This window comes from Lampetra fluviatilis, chromosome 9 (assembly GCF_964198595.1).
Source record: "Lampetra fluviatilis chromosome 9, kcLamFluv1.1, whole genome shotgun sequence".
NCBI classification, from domain to species: Eukaryota; Metazoa; Chordata; class Hyperoartia; order Petromyzontiformes; family Petromyzontidae; genus Lampetra; species Lampetra fluviatilis.
The window spans coordinates 3,802,032-3,824,831 of record NC_136283.1 but is presented as its reverse complement, the minus strand read 5'-3'; positions in this window follow the sequence as shown (position 1 = coordinate 3,824,831).

Here is a 22,800-nt window from a genome sequence, read left to right as displayed (position 1 = left end):
CGTGGTATTTGCACTGTGCGCCCCAGGCCATTACCAACACCACCACCCCAACCCCCCACCGCTTCATGTGTTGGTGCAGATCTGCGCACTGCCATTGTTGCCTCCTTATGGCACTTAACAACAACAACAAAACAACCCGCTCGAACGTGCTCCAGGTGTTTCAGTGGGGGGGGGGAGGGGGTTTGGGGGGGCCCAGTTGGGCCACAGAGCATTTGGGTTAATCTCGCTCGGAGTCCTGCACTGGAGCGGCATTTCCTGCGAGCGTAAAGTGTCGCGGCTTTTCAACCCGCGCTGAGAGGTTGCGAAGCCTAATTTGCAAATTATTGTACACAAGCCGAATTGTCTTTCGTGGAATATTTTGAAACTGCCGTCTTCACCCCCGGGGGAGGGGGGGGGGTTCCATAATTCAACTTTAATTAAGTGGGGAAATTATGTAATTGCACGCGATGCCTAGACATACATTAATGAGGAAGTAGATTTTAATTGCAGTGATTTTCTTAAGGCTATTAACCAGATAATATTACTCTGCGGTTTATTTATTGAGTGTCTCGGCCAATGAGTTTTCCCATTTTAGGAAGGCTTTGTAGCCCTGGTCACAAACAAATGTCTGTTTTTGTTTGGGAAGGGAATGTGTCAATGCACATGAGCACATTCGGACGTGATGGATAGACAGTGGCCAAATGTTTCCAAGTGTCCCTGATTGATGAATAGCGCTTGCATCTCGTTTACTTATACACTCAAGGCTAGAGTTCAGCGTACGAGTAAAGATGCTCTTACTAAGCGGGCGAACGTGGCGAGATGTTAACTACCTCGCCTGGTATACAGGAGGTCGTGGGTTAGTTCCTACCCTGACGCCTGCTGTATATTTGGATTTTTTTTACCGGGGTTTTCCCTCGACATTTAGAATCAAAATGCGTTTTGTAGTGTTTGGCTGCTATACATTTCCACATGATAAGGCCACTTCGTTGACTTAACAATTGTGGCCAGATCGCAGTGGGATCTCGCCTGGTAAAATAAAATAAAAATGTTTACTTTTAGTGTCAAATATGGATGTTGTACATGTGTTTGATTCTGCCTGGCAAATATTATCAGCATTGCAGGAGCTCTCTGCACATATTATTTACCATATTGCACCATACGTGCCGATTTCAGCATACTGGGCAGCGTTTAAATTCCATTCCATGTCGAACCTGAAGGCAGCGCATGGAACTAGTTAAAAACAAATTCCTCTTAATAAATTGTACAAGCACAAAATATTACACAAACTATGCACTGTTTTTTTTTAAATACGCACATTTTGATAAGTGAAAAAAAAAACTGGCAAAGCTTTCTTAATTTTCATTTATGGCTTTGCTTTTAAGTACAGTGCCGCTATTGTATGCGGCACTGAAGTAAGTTTGGCAGACAAGAAGTGGCTTTGTGCGGTTTACTGTGTTTGTCAAGAGGTAAGTTTCCATTGCTTTCAATCATTCGCCCCCTTTACGGCACTCGGTGGCATTTGCAGGCTGCTCATGAAAGTCGTCGGGGTTTTTTTTTCCCTCCTCCGTGTTAAAATCAAATGATTGACCCCCACCATTCCCCGCCCCCCCCCCCCCCAACTTTACTGCCAAGCTTTTACTTTCAAAAACTATACTTGACGTCGCAGCTAAAACCGATGTGGTGGTTCACCTCCCTCCCCTCCCAAAAAATCTGACATTTCACCCAACATTTACGTGAAAGCGTTTCTTCTCGACCACTTGTTAAATGACGTTCGCTCTAAACGCTCACGTTCGCGGTTTGACTGCTCCGACAATAACGACGTCGCTAATTTTGCTACTGCTGCGCTTTTAAATTTAGTAATTCCTCCAACGCCAACGTTTATTTTGGCTGGTCTTGTTTATTTGTCAAAATGATTGTCTCACCGCCAAACGAGGAGGTAATGGTGTTTTCCACCCTCCCCCTCCCTCCCCCGCTCTCTCGTGAAGATATTTGTGCGAACGGCGAGAGAAATCATAACGTCTCCTAACACGAAACACCAGTGCCCCCTTTAACACGTTTCCTTTACGGGGTCATTTTATCCACCTCTGACCACATTTCCACGGAGCCAACTCAAATAAACACCTTTCCAGTAGCCTAACGAGCCTAAGGGCAGGGGGTGCCTTGCCCCCCCCTCTCACCCTGGTGGCCAGAGTTACGAGTTGGGGGGGGGGTCCTTGACAACCACCACGAGAGAAGTTTTCAACAACGGTGTAAAAGAACAAAAACGAATTTAAAATGCGGTTTAAATCTAATTGAATGAAGATGCTCTTATTTGCTTTCCACTTTTAATTTTAATTTAATTAGAACACGAGCGTAATATTCCACCAAAGAGGTGAGACGGAGCTGTAGTGGCTTGCGAAGACGCAGCGGCCACTTACAGCGTTAAATGTTCGAGACCGTGAGCTGAACGATGTGCTTAGGCAAGAGGAGACGCGAAACAAAACAGCCTCGAGGTGCGACCGTGCGAGACACATCAACCAGTGCGGCCACCACCTGAACAATTGCCGCATCCCCTGAGCTGGTAATGGAGCTACTACGTCATTGATAGTGTAGCTACTACACCACTGATAGTGTAGCTACTACACCACTGATAATGTAGCTACTACACCACTGATAATGTAGTCACTACGCCACTCGCACTGCCGGAGGACAAACTCCACACGCGGTGCTGTTTTGCGCTCCCACTAACGCCTCTCTCTCGTGCGCTCAGCAACAGAAGCACTCAATGTTGCACGTGCACACGTAGTGCTGCTATACTCGACGTTATTATTTAATATCGGATCGTAACCATAACATTTTTACCCCCCACCACCGTTTAAAGGTTTTGAAATAGTTTGAAATACGCTGCCAAGATGAAAAGTTTGAGACGCCACCCTCCGCACCTTTCCTTTTGAAGGGATTTGCGGTATTCTCTGCATCATAAGATGCTTCAGAGAGTGATGAAGTTAATCCAATCTGCTGGTTACTCACAAAGGCGAACATCTCCAATGAGGCTTTCACCTGTCGGCCTGCAGCTACGAAGGCCGACACGGCACGGGGCACGATGGGAGTGGGTGACCAGCACCTAGCCGCGACTCCCTTTGTATCTCCTAACGGGGATGCTTACACACCACACCAGGTACTCATTTGAGGCTAAGTCGACCTAGGGCAGGGGTCGGCAACCAAAATAACAAGAAGAGCCATTTCTTTCCAATTCGGTACAAAATTCAGTACTTCAAGAGCCGCAATGCATCTGAGTACATACTGTACATACGTACATATCGTCAAGAAGCAGCCCGTGAAGAGCCGCATGCGGCTCCGGAGCCGTAGGTTGCCGACCCCTGACCTAGGGGATGGGCGCGCGACGCGTTCAGATAATCCGTCAATGGTGTTGGTGGCCGTGAGCGAGAATCTAACCCGGATCGCCGAATTCGCAGTGCGGCACGCTAACCGCTGCACCACCGCTCCCCACTGACACACGCACGCATAACAGTCTTGTGAGATCCACCCCCCCCACCCCCCCCCCCCCAAAGGTTACTTTAAAATCCAGGTGGAAAAGTGCGTCATATAATCTGAAAAATATGGTACATCTCATCATTATCCACTGCCGGATGAAGGCCTCCCACAATCCAGCGATGTGGTGGTAATCCACCTTGCACACGATCCGATTTCATCGCTTCATCTCCTCCATGAACATCTGGCCCCTCCTGCGAAATTGAGGCCGTGTGTTTGTTACCGTGTGTTTGTTACCGTGTGCTTCGCTACACGCGTTCTGCCAAGACGGCAGGGCGTGCGGTCGTAGCGGAGTCGATGGCCGTCTCGTGAGGTTGATTGCGGCTGTGTTCGTCGGTCATTGCCAACGGCAACAGTTAGAGAGAGAGAGAGAAAAAAAATGATATTTGGTGAAAAGGAAAGTCGTGCTTCACAATGTCCAACTGTTCCACGATCCCTGGGATGTTGGTAAGAGTCGCCGCGTGTAAGAAATAAAAATTATAGTTGAAAAAAAAAGTTTCCCCCTAACCAAAGTCTGCGCACATTTCGGCTGGGTTTTTTTTTTCGTTTCATGCTGCGTTGGTTTAAAAGACCGCAGTGCGTTTTTCACTTGGCTCGGAGTGACTGAAGGAGACGACTTGGAGCGAAGAATAAACAAAGCACAATGTTAATCGGTAGCACAAACAAGTGCTAAATACCGCCACAAATTACGGTGAGAGATGCCGTATGGTGTAACGTCATCTGGGTCACTCGGGAACAATGGAGGGCCTTAATCCGCAATGCGAGAATTACATCCTAAACATGTGCACACATGTTTAAAATACAATGCCCCATACATTATACGAGTGTGTGCGTGTGCTCGGCGCTTGTGCGCGCGTGCGCGTATGAAGTTGCTTCGCAGAGTAATAGACTTCGTATCGGCACATTTAGTCGGCAGTAAAATCGCTGCTGTGTGGGACTTCGTGGTTGTGCTGTGTGTGTAATGTAGGGTTATACTGGTAGGAACCTCCTGGTTACACCAGCCCACAGGGGATTATTGTGTCCGTCCGTCGTGCAGGGAGGGGCTGGGTGAGGAAGGAGGGTCTGGGTGGGGAGTGGATGGTGGGGAGGGGCTGGGTGGGGAGGATGGGGCTGGGTGGGGAGGGGCTGGGAGGGGAGGGTGGGGAGGGGCTGGGTGCAGAGGGTGGGCCTGGGTGGGAGGTGGGAGGGGTGGGGCTGGGTGGGGAGGGGCTGGGTGGGGAGGGTGGGGAGGGGCTGGGTGGGGCTGGGTGGGGATGGTGGGGAGGGGCTGGGTGGGGAGAGTGGGAAGGGTAGGCCTGGGTGGGAGGGGTGGGGCTGGGTGAGGAGGGGCTGGTCACCCCGTGGTGCCCTTATAAAACTCAACGTGTAACCTACTCACGCCGGCTTGTGCCCGACCTTACAGTCGGGCATATATGCGGAATACACCACGCCGCCGTTGACCTTGGCCATTGACCGAGCAACCCAACGTTCCTACCAGCTCCCTCCGCAGGAATATGTTCTACCACGAGGGGAGCGGTAGTGTAGCGGTCAGCGCGCTGTGGTATGAACCTCGCAACCCGAGTTAGATTCCCGCTCACGGTCACCAACACCCAGTGACGATTATCTGAACCGGTCCTGGGCCTCCCCTAGGTCGCCACAGCCTCAAATGAGTACCTGATGCGGTGTGTAAGGATCACCACTGGGGAAACAAAGGCGGCCGAGTGTGGTGTTGGCCACCCACGCCCTCGTGTGCCGTGGCGGCCTTCATAGGTGCTCGCTAACAGCACTCAATCGTCATGTCCCACGACTAGCTGCACGTGCTTGCGAAAGCTTCAGGAAATTAAGTTGAGCAGCTCCCAGAGCACATGAAGCGGCTCCCGTCGGCGTGGTGGCGAAACGCGCGCGGTGCAACCACGGGACAAAAAAGAACCTTGGTAAACTACATCGCCGTTTGGCCAACAATAAAATGAAAATAAACGTAACATTTGCTATCGTACTAAGAAAGCTTGGGGGGGGGAGGGGGGGGCTGCTGTTTCTTACGCAAATCCCAATGCGCGCGAACTCATAAATCATCCTCCTGGCTGAACAAGACGGCGCTGTCAGAGCCAGGTGGCACCCGTGGCATGCCCCCTGCACCCCTATTTAGGAAGAGCCACTACCTAATACTCTGCAATGGTCTTTCATGAGTTCCCCCCCCCCCTCCCATTTATACGTTTGGAAAGGAAGTTGTTTTGGAAACATGTAAAGTGCTGCAGACTTTGAATTCGCTCTTTTGATTTGGGCTTCGCGGGTGCAAAGTTCACTGGCCGGGTACGAGCGCGGATATTTTTTAAGAACCCGCAGTGAAATGTCGGACCCGTTGGCGTTAGCTGCGTCTCCGCACGATGATTTTTCCACCCACACCCCCCCCCCCCCCCCCCATAAAACATCACTGAGCCCACCGCGGCGAATGACGCAGGTTTTGTGGCCTGGATATTTAAAAAAATTAATCCGCGAGAGATACAATTGCCAATAAACAAACAGGCAAGACCAGCATATAATAATAATATATCACGACGTTTCGATCGCAACACAAGCGGTTTATTATATTTTTATTTTTCTACCTACGTGACTTTTACCGAAATAACCAAAGAGTATGGATTCCTGCAGTCACGAAAGCTTCAAATCAAGATTAGGCAGCATACATAATGTAAGCGAGCCTCGCGATGAAATTGGGGAACAAAGGAATACGATGGCAATCCTCTGAGTTTTGTATCGTTTTGAAGTTGAAAAGACATGATACTATGATTATGCGTGGTTCGTTTTCTATTCACGCCACAAATCACCGACTCGTTTTTTTTCTACCGTCACTCAATTCTCACGCTGGCAATTACATACATTTAGAGAGAATTTGATGAAGTGACATTCGCAGACTGCTGTAAATATGCGCTCGCCACCCGAGGTCGCACAGTGATTCGAGCCACTGGGTTGTGGACACTGCACTGCGAAACCAAAACACATTCCTGCGGAGGGAGCTGGTAGGAACGTTGGGCTGCTCGGTCAATGGCCAGGGTCAACGGCGGCGTGGTGTATTCCGCAAATATGGCCGACTTGTGAGCGCGGGCACAAGCCGGCGTGAGTAGGTTAAACATTGAGTTTTATAAGGGCACCACGGGGTGACCAGCCGCTCCCCACCCAACCCCACCCCTCCAACCCCCTACCCAGCCCCACCCTCCCCACCCAGCCCCTCCCCACCCAGCCCCTCCCCACCCTCCCCACCCAGCACCTCCCCACCCTCCCCTCTCCACCCAGCCCCACCCCTCCCATTTTTGGATGCACGACGGACAGACGGACGGACGCAATAATCCCCTGTGGGCTGGTGTAACCAGGAGGTTCCTACCAGTATTATCCGAGTTGAATTCCTGGCGATGGCTAACACCAGTGGTAGGTGACATCGGAAATGACCATGAGCATTCCCTCGGTAAATTCGGCCTTAAATGAGTACCTGGTGAGATGGGATACACCAGAACTTGTTCCGGGCCACACCAGCGTGCATTGTGCAAGCCTTAATAGGTGCTCGCTAAAAGCACTTGCCCCTAGTGTCTGTAAGGCTACATAGTGAGTCTTTGTCAGTGTACTGTCGATCACGTCCATTTATAATTATCCACCAGAGTCATTTCCAAATAAAAATAGAATGAATCCATATGTGTAGATATGCGGAATGGATGACTAACCCTGTGATTTAGAGCGTGAAGACAGAGTACATGTTATCTCGCTCTGGTTCACGTATTGACCAGGTTCAGTGAATGTATGAACTTCTTTTGCGCCGTACGTAGCCAACCGTGCTAATCGGAAGTGCAGGAGAAGGACACCAAACTAAACACAAAAAGCAGTTCTAAAAAAATTAACCCGTAAAAACAAAGTTTTTCACTATAAATCCTTTATATGCGTGGCGCCTAGAGTCCTCTCGTCCTCTGGCTCGAGATGGCTGCCACCTATGGGTCAGATGATTGCATGCCAGCATTAAGCAATTGGTAATTAAATATAATATTTTTGTCCTAAAAAGTGTAAAATTTTGGAATTTTTTTTCACGAACATTAATTGTCACGCACAACGAGTCTGTGTGGAAAATGTCAGCTCGATTACATCACGGGAAGTGGGTTAAAAAACGACCGAAAGATTTGCAAGGTCGTAAGCAAGCAAGCAAGCGCGCAAGTGAACTTAATATAAACGATTTAAAAAATTAGTTTTCAATCTAGATTTAGCTCCAGTGGCTTTCTGTTATTGGAAGGAAGAGCATTCCAGACGGCCGCAGAAGCGCATCTGAAAGCGCGCGATGCCCATTGTCCAGCCAGAAGCTGGTGCGAGGATGACCGGAGTTTGCATGATGGTTTATGCTGCTCAGTGACAACTCCCTTCCATAAACATTGGCAGCTACACCCTGGAAGCTGTTCAGGACTTCTCCTACTTGGGGTCCACCATCACCTGAAATTCATCCCTTGTCACAGAGATTGACAAGCGCATTGGGAAGTTGTCTACAGCTATGTTCAGGTTGGCGAAAAGAGCGTGGGAGAACAAATCCCTACCGCTCGACACCAAAGTCCTTAGCACCCTCCTCGATGGGTCCGAGTCCTGGGCAACATACGCCCATCAAGAACATCGACTAAACACATTCCACCTCCGATATCTCAGGCGCATCCTCGGTAGCAGATGGCAAGACCGCATTCCCAACACCTCAGTCCTCAACATGGCCAACATTCCCAGCGTGTACTCTCTACTCAGTCACAGACGCCTGAGATGGCTTGGGACACGTGCGCAGGATGGCAGAATACCCGAGGATGTCTTGTACGGCGAGCTGGCATCAGGCACGCGGGCCACTGGTCGCCCAGTCCTCCTTCGCTTCAAACATGTCTGCGAACGGGACACGAAGAGCTGCTGTGAATAGAGGCCTCGGGGAGAGGCGAGGAGAAAAGAAACACCTGCTTGGCAGACCAAGAGAGAGCGACGTCAAGAAAAAGCAACGAACACCTCTGGAGCTGATACTTGTTTTTTTACCCTTCTATCTGGCAACAAAACTGACACCTTTTTACAAGGAGTCATGTTTGCATAGACCGCAATACCTGCAGTCATAGTGTGCCTTTTGGCGTCATCTGGTCCAACCCATGTGAGACTAGGCTCTAAGGAAAGCTGTCTCGGGTGTGGACCAATCAACTTCAAGGACAGTGCACATTATCAGAGTTATGTCTTTTGTTTGTATTATGACTGCAGGTATTGCGGTCTATGCAAACATGACTCCTTGTAAAAAGGTGTCAGTTTTGTTGCCAGATAGAAGGGTAAAAAACCAATTATCATATTTTTACTAGCAAATGAGGTTTCCATAATCGTGGTGATACTTATCACGTATTAACGCCTCAATTTCATATTGTCTCGATCTCCATTCGTTAGGGTAGGGCAGTGGGACAGTGGTTAGCGCACTGCGCTATTAACCCAGTGACCTGCGGTTCACTTTCCGGCCACGGCTAACATCAGTGGCAAGTGATCTCTGAAGCAACCTTTCAATCATGGGGGTTGTTTGACCGCATTTGGCCGCTCTGGTCAGCGTGGGTTGGTGAAGGTTGGAGGGGGGGGGGAGCTCCAGGAATGGTTAATAAATCACTCGCCACTGATGTTAGACGTGACTGGGAACTGAACTCGGGTCACCGGGTTCATAGGGCAGTGTTCAAACCACGACGCCACCGCTCCACACACAGTCCATAGGGAGAGAAAAACGATCTCTAACATCAACGACTACATTGTCACCCATAATTTAATGTTTTACGTACAGAACCCATTCTGGATGTAAACATTCATTGGTATTTGCACTCGGTAATAATTTGAACACAATTTTAACCATTTGCATCACCTGATGTTCATTTAAATTTCTGCCACGCACGTGTTTCTGTGATCGTCCATTTAGTCTCCATGAGATACGGTCAGGCGATACTAAGCCTATTTTGTTAACGTAGTATATTTTGCGAGCATTTTAATTACAAGGCCAAATTGACAATGCAATATGAGTATACACCAAAACAATACAAACGCCCCAGTGGCTGGCAACGCGCGGGTGAGTGGCAGCTTCTCATTGAGAGGCGATCTGACGAGACGAGGCGCTTGAAAGTCTCCCGTGGCAAAGTCCCGCAACCCAGGGGTCCCCTACCCCCGTGCCTGGTCCGTGTCCTGTTAGGAACCGGGCCGCACAGCAGCAGGAGGTGAGAGCGGTGAGTCCGCGCGTGGAACCCGCCCCCATTATTGTATCATTTACCCCTAGTAGCCAAAATGAGTAAAAAAAACAACCGTCGCTGGAGAGCTTCTTTGAATGAAAAGGGGGAAAGACCCAATGATGAACCGCCCCCCCCGGTCCGTGAAAAATGTGTTTTCTTCCACGAAACCGAGAAGATTCGCCGGTGAAACTTTCATCGCGCGAGCGGATTGTTCTCGAGGCGCGCGCGTGCCGTGAGAGAGGGACGAGGCAAGAAGGGCTTCGCTTGCGTGTGTGTATGTGTGCGTGTGTGTGCGTGTGTGTGCGCGTGCGTGCATGTGTGTATGTGCGTGTGTATGTGCGTGTGTGTGCGTGTGAAATACGGACCTGGCGACCTGAGTTCGATTCCCGGCAAACACCAGTGACGATTATCTGAACCGGTCCTCCCCTAGGTCGACTCAGCCTCAAATGAGTACCTGGTGCGGTGTGTAAACATCGCCACTAAGAAGACAAAGGCGGTCGGGCGTGGTGCTGGCCACCCACCCCCTCGTGTACCGTTCCGGCCTTCATAGGTGCTCGTTAACAGCACTTGCCCCTACAATCTGTTAAGGCTATACGGGGGATCTTTGTGTGCGCGCGTGTGTGTGGTAGGTCAAGTATTACCGCCCCACGACGGTCTAAATACCTGCACTCGGGATTATAGCTCGCAGGTGCATGCTGGAGTGTTTCACCTCCCCCCACTCACCCCCTTACTACCACCACCACCAACCCACTCGTCCCCATCTCCCGTACTCCCCCCAACTCAACCCACCTATTTCAGCCGCCAACTCCCCCCCCCCCTCACGCCTCCAAAACCCCACGTCAAGACGAGTGTGAAGCCCGCAGATAAGCAAGGTCACCGCGTGGCCCACATCAAACGCCGGGTGCTGTAATGAGGGCCCGGCCAAGCGATGAAAGACGGAGGGGAACCGAAGGACCGGTCACAAACCTTTAAACCTTCTCCTGCAGGCGCCTGTACGATTTTCTTCCCCAATTTGCGAGAGCCACTCATCCCACCTCGCTCCTCCACTGCTCCACCTCCCCGCCCGTCTCTTGCCCGGACTACTGTGTACACACACACACAAAGATAAAGATCCCCCGTATAGCCTTAACAGACTGTAGGGCGCAAGTGCTGTTAGCGAGCACCTATGAAGGCCGGAACGGTACACGAGGGGGTGGGTGGCCAGCAACCACGCCCGACCGCCTTTGTCTCCCCAGTGGCGATGTTTACACACCGCACCAGGTACTCATTTAAGGCTGAGTCGACCTAGGGGAGGCCCAGGACCGGTTCAGATAATCGTCACTGGTGTTAGCCGTGAGCGGGAATTGAACCCGGGTCGCCAGGTTCATAGCGCAGCGCGCTAACCGCTCCACCACCGCTCCCCATACACACGTGTGTACACACACACACGTGTATACACACACACACGTGTGCACGCATACACACGTGTGCACACAATAGTACCTCACCGCTGTTCGAGCCAAAGGATTTTTTTCCACCCAGTTTTTATTTGTTTCATTTTTTATTTCCAGAAGGGGCAAGCGAAATTTCACGTGGTTTCTTTTTTTGGTCGGACATGAAGGGGCGCGCCAACGGGGAAAGCGACACTTATTTCTCCCTCTGTCTCTAATAATTAGAATCGTATTAGCGTGGTTGGCGTTGTTAAAAGTGTGAGGTAACCCGCGCTCGCTTTGATACAAATTATACAAATTATAAACCGGAGGGGTGAGGACGTGGAATAATTGGTGCGCGTTCTTTTTTCGCGGTGCAGTCTTCCGTCTTGGAAGAGCGGCGGGGGGGGGGGGCAAAGGCAGAAATAAAACCGAGGTTTATGTCGTAGTGATTGCGTGCGGGAGCGCATATTGGTGCGTACCATGGATGTCGATAGGCCTGGCGTGGTTTTTTTAACGAAAAAAAAATTCAAAAAAAGAGGTAATAATGCAAGGGGGAAATTGCTTCATATTTGCGTCTGTGAAAGTAGTCGTGTGTGTTTAGAACAGGCGTGTGTACACTCCTCTGCACGCAAGCGACACAAGAGGTCCAGTCTCTCGTTCGAGGAGGAATATTGAGCTAACTTTTCCCAAAACAAACGGTGCTTTTTCTGAAAGTTTTATTGTTTTTTATGTAGGGGATGTTTCAATTTGCGCGCAGTACATTTTAAATGTATCTTGCAATTGTATTGTTTGTTGCGGTTGCACCCGAATCAAGAGCCGAATTGCTCACAGGGTTATTCCATTTCGATTTAAAGCTTTCGTGACTGCAGGGATTCATCTTCTTGGTTCTTTCGGTAAAGTCACGTAGATGGAAAATAATAAAATAATAAAAATAAAACATAATAAAATAATTCTCACGACGTTTTGGCTACAACGCAAGCAGCCGTCCTCGGGTGACTGCTTGCGTTGTAGCCGAAACGTCGTGAGAATTATTTTATGTTTTATTTTTATTATTTTATTATTTTCTTTCTACGTGACTTTACCGAAAGAACCAAGAAGACGGTTATTCCAAATAATTGAAACTTGAAACTGAAAAAATATTCTCGCGATATTTGCCGACTCCACGTGGACGCGCGCGTTCGCTCGCACACACACACGCACACACATACACATACACGCACACACACACACGCACACACGCACACACGCACGCACGCACACACACACATACACACACACGCACACACACACATACACGCACACACACACACGCACACACGCACACACGCACGCACACACACATACACACACACACGCACACACACGCACACGCACACACATACACGCACACACACACACGCACACACGCACACACGCACACACGCACTCACGCACACACACACATACACACACACGCACACACACATACACACACACACGCACGCACGCACACACACACACACATACACACACACGCACACACACACATACACACACACGCAAACACACATACACACACATTCACACACACACACGCACGCACGCACGCACACACACACACACGCACGCACACACGCACACACACGCACACACACACGCACACACACACACGCACGCACACACACGCACACACACACGCAAAAACCGGGGGGACATTACCTCATTGTCTTTAATGCCTTAACTCTGCAAGATTAACTCAAATCGATGGCTAAGGGCCCCTCGAGCCGCGGCTACTCCAGAGCATAATACAACGGCGTGTCCAGAGGCTCAGCCTTGCGAGAGCCCACGTGTTGATGAGGCACACGGCGGGGTTACAGACTGCGTGTTGTAGCGATTTCGCAAACCTGAAAGCTGCCCACGTTTTTTTGTTGTACCTAAAATTATTAGTAGTACACAGGGGAACGGGGGTAGGGGGAAACGCTAGTGGTTGGCGCTACGGGAGCTGGCGGTCTTTAGAGTTTGATTTCTGACCACGGCTAACGAGTGGTGGTGGTGGTGGTTGTTGAGATGTGAATCGATTCTGATCTTCCCATTCCCACTTCGTCAACGTGTACCGACCAGGAAGTATGGTCAAGCAATCCCCGTGACCAACACAAAGTGCTGTAAATGATGATTACTTTCTTAACGTATTGCACGTTAATGAAATATTTAGTCTATATTTTTTGGGTCAACTATCGATCTTATTTTCACAGCGCCAAAAGTCGTCGTCGTCGTCGTCATCATCACCATCATCAACATCGTCACCGGACATTCTCAATCCACTGTTGGATGAAGACATCCGCAAGTTTCCACCACGTTGCGTCGGTCACGGCGGGGTTGTTTGACCTCCACCACGAGGGTCAGCGAAGGGCATGTGTGTAAAAGTGCGTCTTTAATATCAATAATAATGCGTACATTGCTAACATTAGGTCAATTCAGTTTCGCTAAATTCTCTGAGGTTTTCCTCTCCCCTTCACCCTCCCAGTCTGCTTATTTGAGCGGGGGGGGGGGGGTGCAGGGAGGGGGTATAACCCGTGTCCCATGACCCCATGTGGTGCCGGTTGTGTCTGCGGGACAAAGGACTGCAGAGATAGTCCCTCGGGCAAGAGGAGAGAGGGGGGGGGGGGAATTGCACCACAAACTCCACCACCACCACCACCACCACGCCCCCACTCATCCGCCCCTTCAAAGCAGATTCCTCAAACCTGTAATTTACTCCCCCTTGAAAGGATTTTGGGTCCGAGTTTAAATAGAAGCCCCGAAAGAAAGACGCACTTTTGTATTACGTACAGCGAAATAGCACGCGGAAAAGAGACCCAGTGGTCTAAGAAGCAAACCCGATGAATACGTTTTTTTTAAATGCCAGACAAATGTCACCCACTATTTCAAACTTTCACAAAGGTTTGCCGTGTAGATAAGTACATATTGACAATGTGTCGTTGTATCGCAGAGCGTGACGACGCGCGTTCAACTGTTATCCCCGTAACCATGGGGAGTTGGCCACGTCTGGTGAATTATATCGTTGATTCATGGGGAGCCCTCCTCCTCCTCCTGCTCCTCCTTCCCTCGCGAGGAAGTTTGACTCGTCCACCACGAGCTGCGGAGAGCGAGAGTGTGAGAGAGTGTGTGTGTGTGTGTGTGAGAGTGTGTGTCTGTGTGTTAGAGAGTGTGTGTGTGTGTGTGTTAGCGAGAGTGTGTGTCTGTGTGTGTGAGAGAGAGCGTGTGTCTGTGTGTTAGCGAGAGTGTGTGTCTGTGTGTGTGAGAAAGAGAGCGTGTGTCTGTGTGTTAGAGATAGTGTGTGTGTCTCTGTGAGAGAGAGAGAGTGTGTGTCTCTGTGAGAGAGAGAGAGTGTGTGTCTGTGTGAGAGTGTGTGTCTGTGTGTGTGAGAGAGTGTGTGTATGTGTGTGTGTGAGAGTGTGTGTCTGTGTGTGAGAGAGAGAGTGTGTCTGTGTGTGTGTGAGAGTGTGTCTGTGTGTGAGAGAGAGTGTGTGTGTGTCTGTGTGTGAGAGAGAGAGAGTGTGTGTCTGTGTGTGTGTGAGTGCATGTGTCTGAGTGTGAGAGAGAGTGTGTGTGTGTGTCTGTGTGTGAGAGAGAGAGTGTGTGTGTCTGTGTGTGAGAGAGAGAGAGTGTGTGTGTCTGTGGGTGTGAGAGAGAGAGAGTGTGTGTGTGTGTGAGAGAGAGAGAGAGTGTGTGTGTGTCTGTGTGTGTGAGAACGGTCGTGTAGCGGTTAGCGCGCTGCGCTACGATCCCGGCGACCCGGGTTTCATTTTGCTCTACGGCGACCCGGGTTCGATTCCCGCTCACGGCCAACACCGGTGACAATTATCTGAACCGGCCCTCGGCCTCCCCTAGGTCGACTCAGCTTCAAATGAGTACCTGGTGCGGTGTATAAGCATCGCTGCTGGCCCACCCCCCCCTCGTGTACCGTCCCGGCCTTCATAGGTGCTCGCTAACAGCACTTGCCCCTACAGTCTGCTAAGGCTATACGGGGGGATCTTTGTCTTTGTCTTTGTGTGTGTGTGTGTGAGAGCGAGCGAGCGAGCGAGAAAACATTTCCAGGGCAGTAAATCACGGGGCCGAGGGCCAGGACAAAGTCCGCGTGAGCGCTGCGCACAGGCGCGCGCGAGAGAGGGCGATCTCAATGGTCTCTCTATAAATCACCGCGCGAATGGAGTGCGAGTTAGCGTGAGTGTGCGTGAGTGTGTGTGCGTGCGCGCGCGCGTGTGTGTGTGTGTGCGTGAATAAATCAGTGCGGCGAGACAATGAACGGGGCGAGGGCTGTGGGCCAAACAAATGTATTGTGGGGGTTCGAGCGTGTGCCATCAAGTGTTTCCGCGAGAACGCAATTGCCTAGGCAAACATCCTAATGGACTCCCGGATTCTTAGGATTGTCAGTGTTCGATCAGCACTCACTCACCTGATGTCTCTCTTACTTAGGTCCAAACCGATATTGCCCACATAAATAAAGGTTAATAATTTGATAAACGTCCGCTAACAACCGTGTGCTTTGCGTGGTGGTGGTGGTGGTGGAGGTTGTTGGCGGTGGTGATGGTGGTGATGGTGGTGATGGTGGTGAGATTGTATGCCCATGAGATAGGCAGCAAGGCAAGTAGGTTTGTGGCAGGCTCTCTTGTTTAAGGGCTGAGTGTGTGCTTAGCGTCTTGCATGCGAGTAGTTTCTGCAAGCGCTTTTGGTTTCTTTCCCCCCTGAAAATCTGCTAACAAAGCTGGACAAACATGACCTGGTGAGTTACAGAGGCTCTGCTGCATTCCCTGGTGAAACATCTTAGAGACAATGGCGTGGAATACTCACGAGATTCAATCGCGTGTCGTTAAAGATCACTTGCATCATCATTCGGAACGGGTACGGCGGTCACTTCTTGTGAGTGACAGATGCCCTCTACCCCGCACAGCTGAACATTGTATTTGAAACGAACTATACCAAACTATATTTTTACTGAGCTATATAGCTATTTTTTTGAGAAATGTTAGCTCAACGAAGTGGCTTATCACGTGGAATTTTCCATCAGCCAAATACTCGAAGCGCATATTTCTAAATGTAGAGGGGGGGGGGGACTCGGAGGACCCCCAGAAAAGAATCTACGCGACCACGGGAAGAACATGCAAACTCGGCTTCAAATATACGGGGTCTGAATCTTACCCACGACTGTCTTTGCATACCAGTCGAGGGAGTTGACATTACGCAACAAACGACGCGCGTCTTTCCCGCACGGAGGGCCACACGTGGGAAAATATCACCGATTTTTTTGTTGGGTTTCTGAAAAGACGGCGGTGGATGGGTTCCAGTCCCTCGCCATCCACCACGTGTCCGGCAAATGGTCAGTTAGTTGGGTTAATGTGCATAATGGCCCCTATTGTGCTCTTCTGTGGGGAGAAAGAAAAAGAGTGCCCTGAATGTTATGGTCTTCGAGGACCATATAGAGAGGTAAGTGCCACCTGCGGTTCCTTGTTTCATTGCCTGGCAAACAAGGGTGTGTGTATCCAGCACCGTGCCTGGCTGCGTGTTGTGTCCACTGTCCACTCGTAAAACTCACACTCGTTCCAGGACAAATCGCCCTTTGGGATTGACCTCACTGGCTGTAGCTGCCGATTCAGATTTTTTATTTTATTTTATTTAATAATAATAAACTGTTTGAGCCTCACCCTGCCACGCTGCGTAACCACGTGCAGATTCGTGAGGTGGGAGAGCCCTGCAGCGTTAAAGTAGCCGTGAAGGATAAGTCTGGAACAATCTAAAAATGCCATGACCTGTAACTGACATTGAGATCGTACGAAGCGGGGTAACAGTGAATCGAGACTGAGCGCCATGGATATTCTTTCTGAGTTTTACGCGTCGGCTTTCGCGACCAATATCATCCATAATAATCTGGCTGTCGCCTGATGAAGCTAGTTGTAATTTATGGCGAAACGTCGTACTCCGATTGTAAATGTTGTGGCTTGGCTCGCCAACACGCCGGTGTGCTGTTCTAGTGACGAATCGACACGTTCTGTTTACGTGACAACCCTTACAAGTTGGCTGTGTCGAGTGGTGGTGGGTTTAACGACAAATATTTACGCGATTTAACCCAAAAAAAAACTTTCATTGATGATTTAATTTGTGCCCCATCAGCCAATGGAAGGGACAGATGATAATGATGAATGATTTTTACGAGTGGACTTTTTTTCGAATATCACCGCCATAAAAAAAATATGGAATTCTGAATACGACCTTAACTTAATTCGTTGTTTTTACTTTAAGTCCCCGCCTAATAAAATGTCCGTGTTTTTACCAGCGCCGTGCACGCAAGAGACGCACAGCCGCACGAGAACGCCTCTTAAATCCAAGCAGTGTAGTGGTAATGGCCCATCGTGCCCCCTATGAGGCCTGCCCGTTCCCATTGCCAAAGTATTTATTATTTTGTTAATTTACAGCCCCCTTGTCCAGTTCGCCGCGTGCGTTGTGAGCCCAGGTTATTGCAAACCCCTCTCAGGGGTGGTCTAATGTGGCTGTCAAGCTCTGTGCATCTCAGTCTTTCATACCAAGCTGGCTTTCGCCCCCATGAATAATAATAGTCACGATGATAGCCCACCGACGTGTCCGCGGGTTGTGCCACGTGTTGTTCGGTACGATGTCCGACGTTTCGCTGTGCGTGCTTGGGAGCTTCTTCAGGAACGGCCAGCACGTGGCGTAAAACGTCGGACATAGCGAACATTGGGTGCGAGCTGGCGAAACCTCAGAGCTGTATCACAACTTCATCGCAACTATGCGTGAACTTATGCAAGAGAAGTGTATTCATAATTTGAGTATGCAGTTGTGTTTATGTCATCTAAATACCCAAGCTTCTCAATGCACTGTAAGCAAGAACTTCGATTTAAAGCTTTCGTGACTGCAGGGATTCATATTCTTGGTTCTTTCGGTAAAGTCACGCAGAATGGAAAAAAATAAAATAATAAAAATAAAATTAAAATTAAAATAAAACATAATAAAATAAATGTATTATTGTATTATGTTTTATTTGTATTATTTTATTATTTCCATTCTACGTGACTTTACCGAAAGAACCAAGAAGATGAGTAAAAACTATTTTGAGTCCAGTCCGTCACGAGTGCGCATTGATCCCACGTTGAAGTGGGCTCTCCGAAACAACAACGACAACAACAACAACAACGACAACAACAACAACAACGACAACAACAACGACAACAACAACAACAACGACAACAACAACAACGACAACAACAACAACAACGACGACGCCGCTTTGAGTCTGTTGCAGAACTGGCTCAGCAGACTCAAGGATAGCACCCGAACGTGAGCTGGCGGCAGCGTGTTCCAGCGTCTTTGGCCCGAGACCCTCGAAAACTTCGCCGAGCCGTATCGCGCACAAAGTTCACACAGCGGCGGGCACAGCAGCAGGTCCGCCGCGAGCCGTAGTCGAAGTCGACTTGGGTCTGTCGAAGCCAGAAACGCCACTGATCGGTGAGATAGGACGGAGCAGATGCACGGTTTGTTGTACTTCCCCCGCACCTCCGATTTGGCTCCGTACTGCGCTAAAGAAGAAGTTCCACATCCATGCAATAGGCAATGTGTGCATGCGGACAAACGTCGCCAGGTGCGCATGCTCGCGTTTGTGTAGACGAACAATAGAAGAGGAAACGTGGCGACGAAATCGGCACATGTCATGAAACAAGCAAAGTGTTGAATTCTCGTTAAGCTGACTGGCTTCTAGCATCAGCAGCAAGATTGTAATTTTGTTTTCACCTACGTGACTTTACCGAAAAAAACAGTCACGATAACTTCAAATCTAGAATAAATCTCCACTACGGGGAGGAATTCCACCTATCTGTTAGAGTTTTTAACTTCATACGCTACAGTAATTTTGCTGGAGCAGTCACACCTGATGACGGATGCTTGTGTTGCTTCCGAAACGTCGTGATTTAATTTAGTTGTTTTATTTTTTATTTTATTTCGTTTTCACCTACGTGACTTTACCGAAAAAACCAAAGAGTAAAGATTGCAATTGTCGACATGGTGGGGGGGGGGCAGAACGGGCGAGAGCCGATCCGTTTTCTGCTCATTAATTAGCCACCAACAATTGCAAGACGGCCAGAACACGGCAGTACACCAGCAGATCCTCGAATCTAAACTACATTTGACTATATTTGTTTTTTTTTGTTACCAAATAAGGCCCACTGAGCTTATACGGCTCTCTTTCAAAAGCGACCTGGCCACAAATGATAGGCCGAATGAAGAGGCTTATGTGGAAATTGACAGCAGCCAAATATTCGAAACGCGTGTTTTCCTAAATGCGGAGGGGAACATCTGGAGAAAAACCCACGCGACCACGGAGAGAGAGAGAGACACACACGCAAACTCCAAATATACAGCAGGAATCAGGGTCGGGATCGAACCCACGACCTCCTGTATAGCAGGCGAGGTAGTTAACATCTCGCCACCCATGTGTTTGCCAGGCTTTCTCCGGGTCGCTCTGGTTTCCTCCCACAGGCCAAAGACTCGGTAATGGAATGTCTCAAACGTCTCAATGCAGAACCCTCCTGAAAAATAAATCGCCCTGTGACTCGGTGAGGCTTTCTTAGGTAAATAAAGGGCATTGTTACTATTGTCTGTTAGTTATACTATACGTGAAGTCATAGCTTTTTCGTAGAATAAACGTATAAAAATCACGCTAATTAAAAAAATGTGTCTTACCGGGTCAGAGTATCCTGGGGCCATTTCTACACGAACAGACCATTCTTGCGGAAAAAAAATAATTAGAGGCTCGTTCCGAACGCACAGGTGCTTAAGATCGCGTGCAATCTCCGTTGTCCATTCGGACAAAAGTGTCGTTGCGACAGACTTGCCAGCAGCCACCTCCTCTCATCTGGCTTTCCGTTCCATTCTTAAGCAATTACACGTGCTTATCTTTCATTTCTCCTTGTTTCATCATCCGGCTGTCATGTTTCCATCAGCCCCACGTGTAATATATTACTGTGGGTTGAAAGGGCACCAGAACTCAGCCTTGTTACTCAACACGCAAGCTTTGAGTCTCTCTCTCCCCTCTCTTCGCACCGTCCGTACCCCCCACCCCCACGAACACACGCCCCTCGAGGCACAGTTGAACAAAGACAAAGGTTCCCCGTGTAGCCTTCAACAGCCTTTTTAGCGAGGGGCAACTATGATAGGGCCGCGACGGCACACGAGGGGGTGGGTGGGCAGCACCACGCCCGGCCGCCTTTGTCTCACTAGTGGCGATATTTACACACCGCACCAGGTACTCATTTGAGGCCGAGTCGACCTAGGGGAGACCCAGGAGCGGTTCCTGTTAATCGTCACTGGTATCGATCTCGGGTCGTCAAGTTAGTAGCGCAGCGTCCTAACCGCTGCACTACCGCTCCCCAGGTGGACAAAGACAAAGATCCCCGTGTAGCCTTAACAGATTGTTGGGGCAAGTGCTGTTAGCGAGCAGCTATGAAGGCCGGCACGGCACACGAGGAGGTGGGTGGCCAACACCACGCCCGGCCGCCTTTGTCTCCCTAGTGGCGATGTTTACACACCACACCAGGTACTCATTTGAGACTGAGTCGACCTAGGGGAGGCCCAGGACCGCTTCAGAGAATCGTCACTGGTGTTGACCGTGAGCGGGAATCGAACTTGGTCCGCCAGGTTCGTAGCGCAGTGTAGCGCTAACCGCTACACCACCGCTCCCCAGATGAACACGCGCACACACCACACACACCACACACACCACACACACACCACACACACCACATACACACCACACACACACCACACATACACACACACCACACACACCACACACACACACACCACACACATCACCACACACACCACACACACACCACACACACACCACACACACACACCCAACATACACACCACACACACACCACACACACACCACACACACCACACACACAGCACACACCCAACACACACCCAACACACACCACACACACCACACACACACACAGCACACACCCAACACACACCCAACACACACCACACACACCCAACACACACCACACACATCACACACACACACACCACACACACACACACCACACACACACCACACACACCCAACACACACCACACACACCACACACACACACAGCACACACCCAACACACACCCAACACACACCACATACACATCACACACACATCACACACACACCACACACACACCACACGTGTACCCGTGCTCACACGCACACAAGTGTCACACACGTGGGTGTGCGTGCGTGCGTGCGTGCGACGAGTAAGCTAATGCGTCTTCACCCCTCGTTCGTTATGTCTTGTACAGCGAGCGGCTTGACGGTAAGTGGATATCTAGAAGGGGGGCGGGTGGGCAAAGAGGGCGGATACTTAACACCTGAGTGCCGACCGGCGAGGTTGCGCCAATAAACTTGCTTTTGCAGCCCCCCTCGCTTTTTTTAGCTCGACGTTGGCGGAGGAGGGGGGGTCTCCGCGCCACATCGCAATCTGCTAATTGCTTCTCGACAGTCCAGGAATGCACTTGAAGAGAGAGCTTCGCAAAATGTCTCGGGGGGGAGGGGAGGTGGGAAGAGAGGAGAGAGAAGGGGGGGGGGGGTGTGAAAAAAATACGTAATGTGACAAATGTGCAAAAATAAATCGGCGCTCGGGATTTGATGAAGATCGTGGTTCTAGGCACGGGAGGGGAGCTAAATGCGGCTGGCTGGAGAAAATCAATCGCGAGCCCGTGAGATGTTGGCTCGCGCAGACACGGACGAACGCTTAACCAAGCTTGAAATGGTTTGTTGTGTAGACACTGTTAATGGATTTCTTCCCACCCCCCCCCCCTTTCTCTGGATGATTGACAACAAAACTAGACTCTGAACTAGAAGCAAGAGCATCAAAGATCAACTGGAGGTAACACGACTTTGCAATGCAGCGTTTAGCAAACGTTTTATTAAGGGGCTGTGAGGAAGTTCTAATTTTTTTCCACAAGTCAAACTGTTAATGACCTAAAGTTTTAGCTTTTTTTTTTATATGATATTTAAAGACAAATCCATTTTCTTGGTTCTTTCGGTAAAGTCACGTAGAAAGGAAAATAATTGTTATTTTATTACTTCCCTTCTACGTGACTTTACCGAAAGAACCAAGAAGATGAATCCCTGCAGTCACGAAAGCTTTAAATCGAAAAAGACAAATCCATTGTTTTAAACAGTTTTAATTGCCTCGTCTTCTTTCGTATGGCTGGGCGTAGATGCAGAGCAACAACTATAATTTCACGTTCAGGTCGTCAGGCCCAGGTAACTGCGTCAGGAGTAGCGGATTGTATCATCGCTGTGATGTCTCCTTCGTATTTGTAGATCGGGCATTGCGATCTCCTGAGGAAGGATGACAGATGCACATATTAAGATGCAATGGAATAAATGTCGTGGATTTACGCCGATTGTCGACCTCACGAGAATCTTGTGCCACACTCTCGCAACGAAAAATAGCCACAATTCTCGACAATTTTTTTGTTATATATCCCTCGTCACCTCGGCAACTGCGCTCATGCGAGCTGGGCTGCCCATGCGTTTGGTGCCGTGAATTGATTATCGCTAATTCATTACGCAAGGGAGTGCCTTCGCAAAAAAGCTTAAACACAAC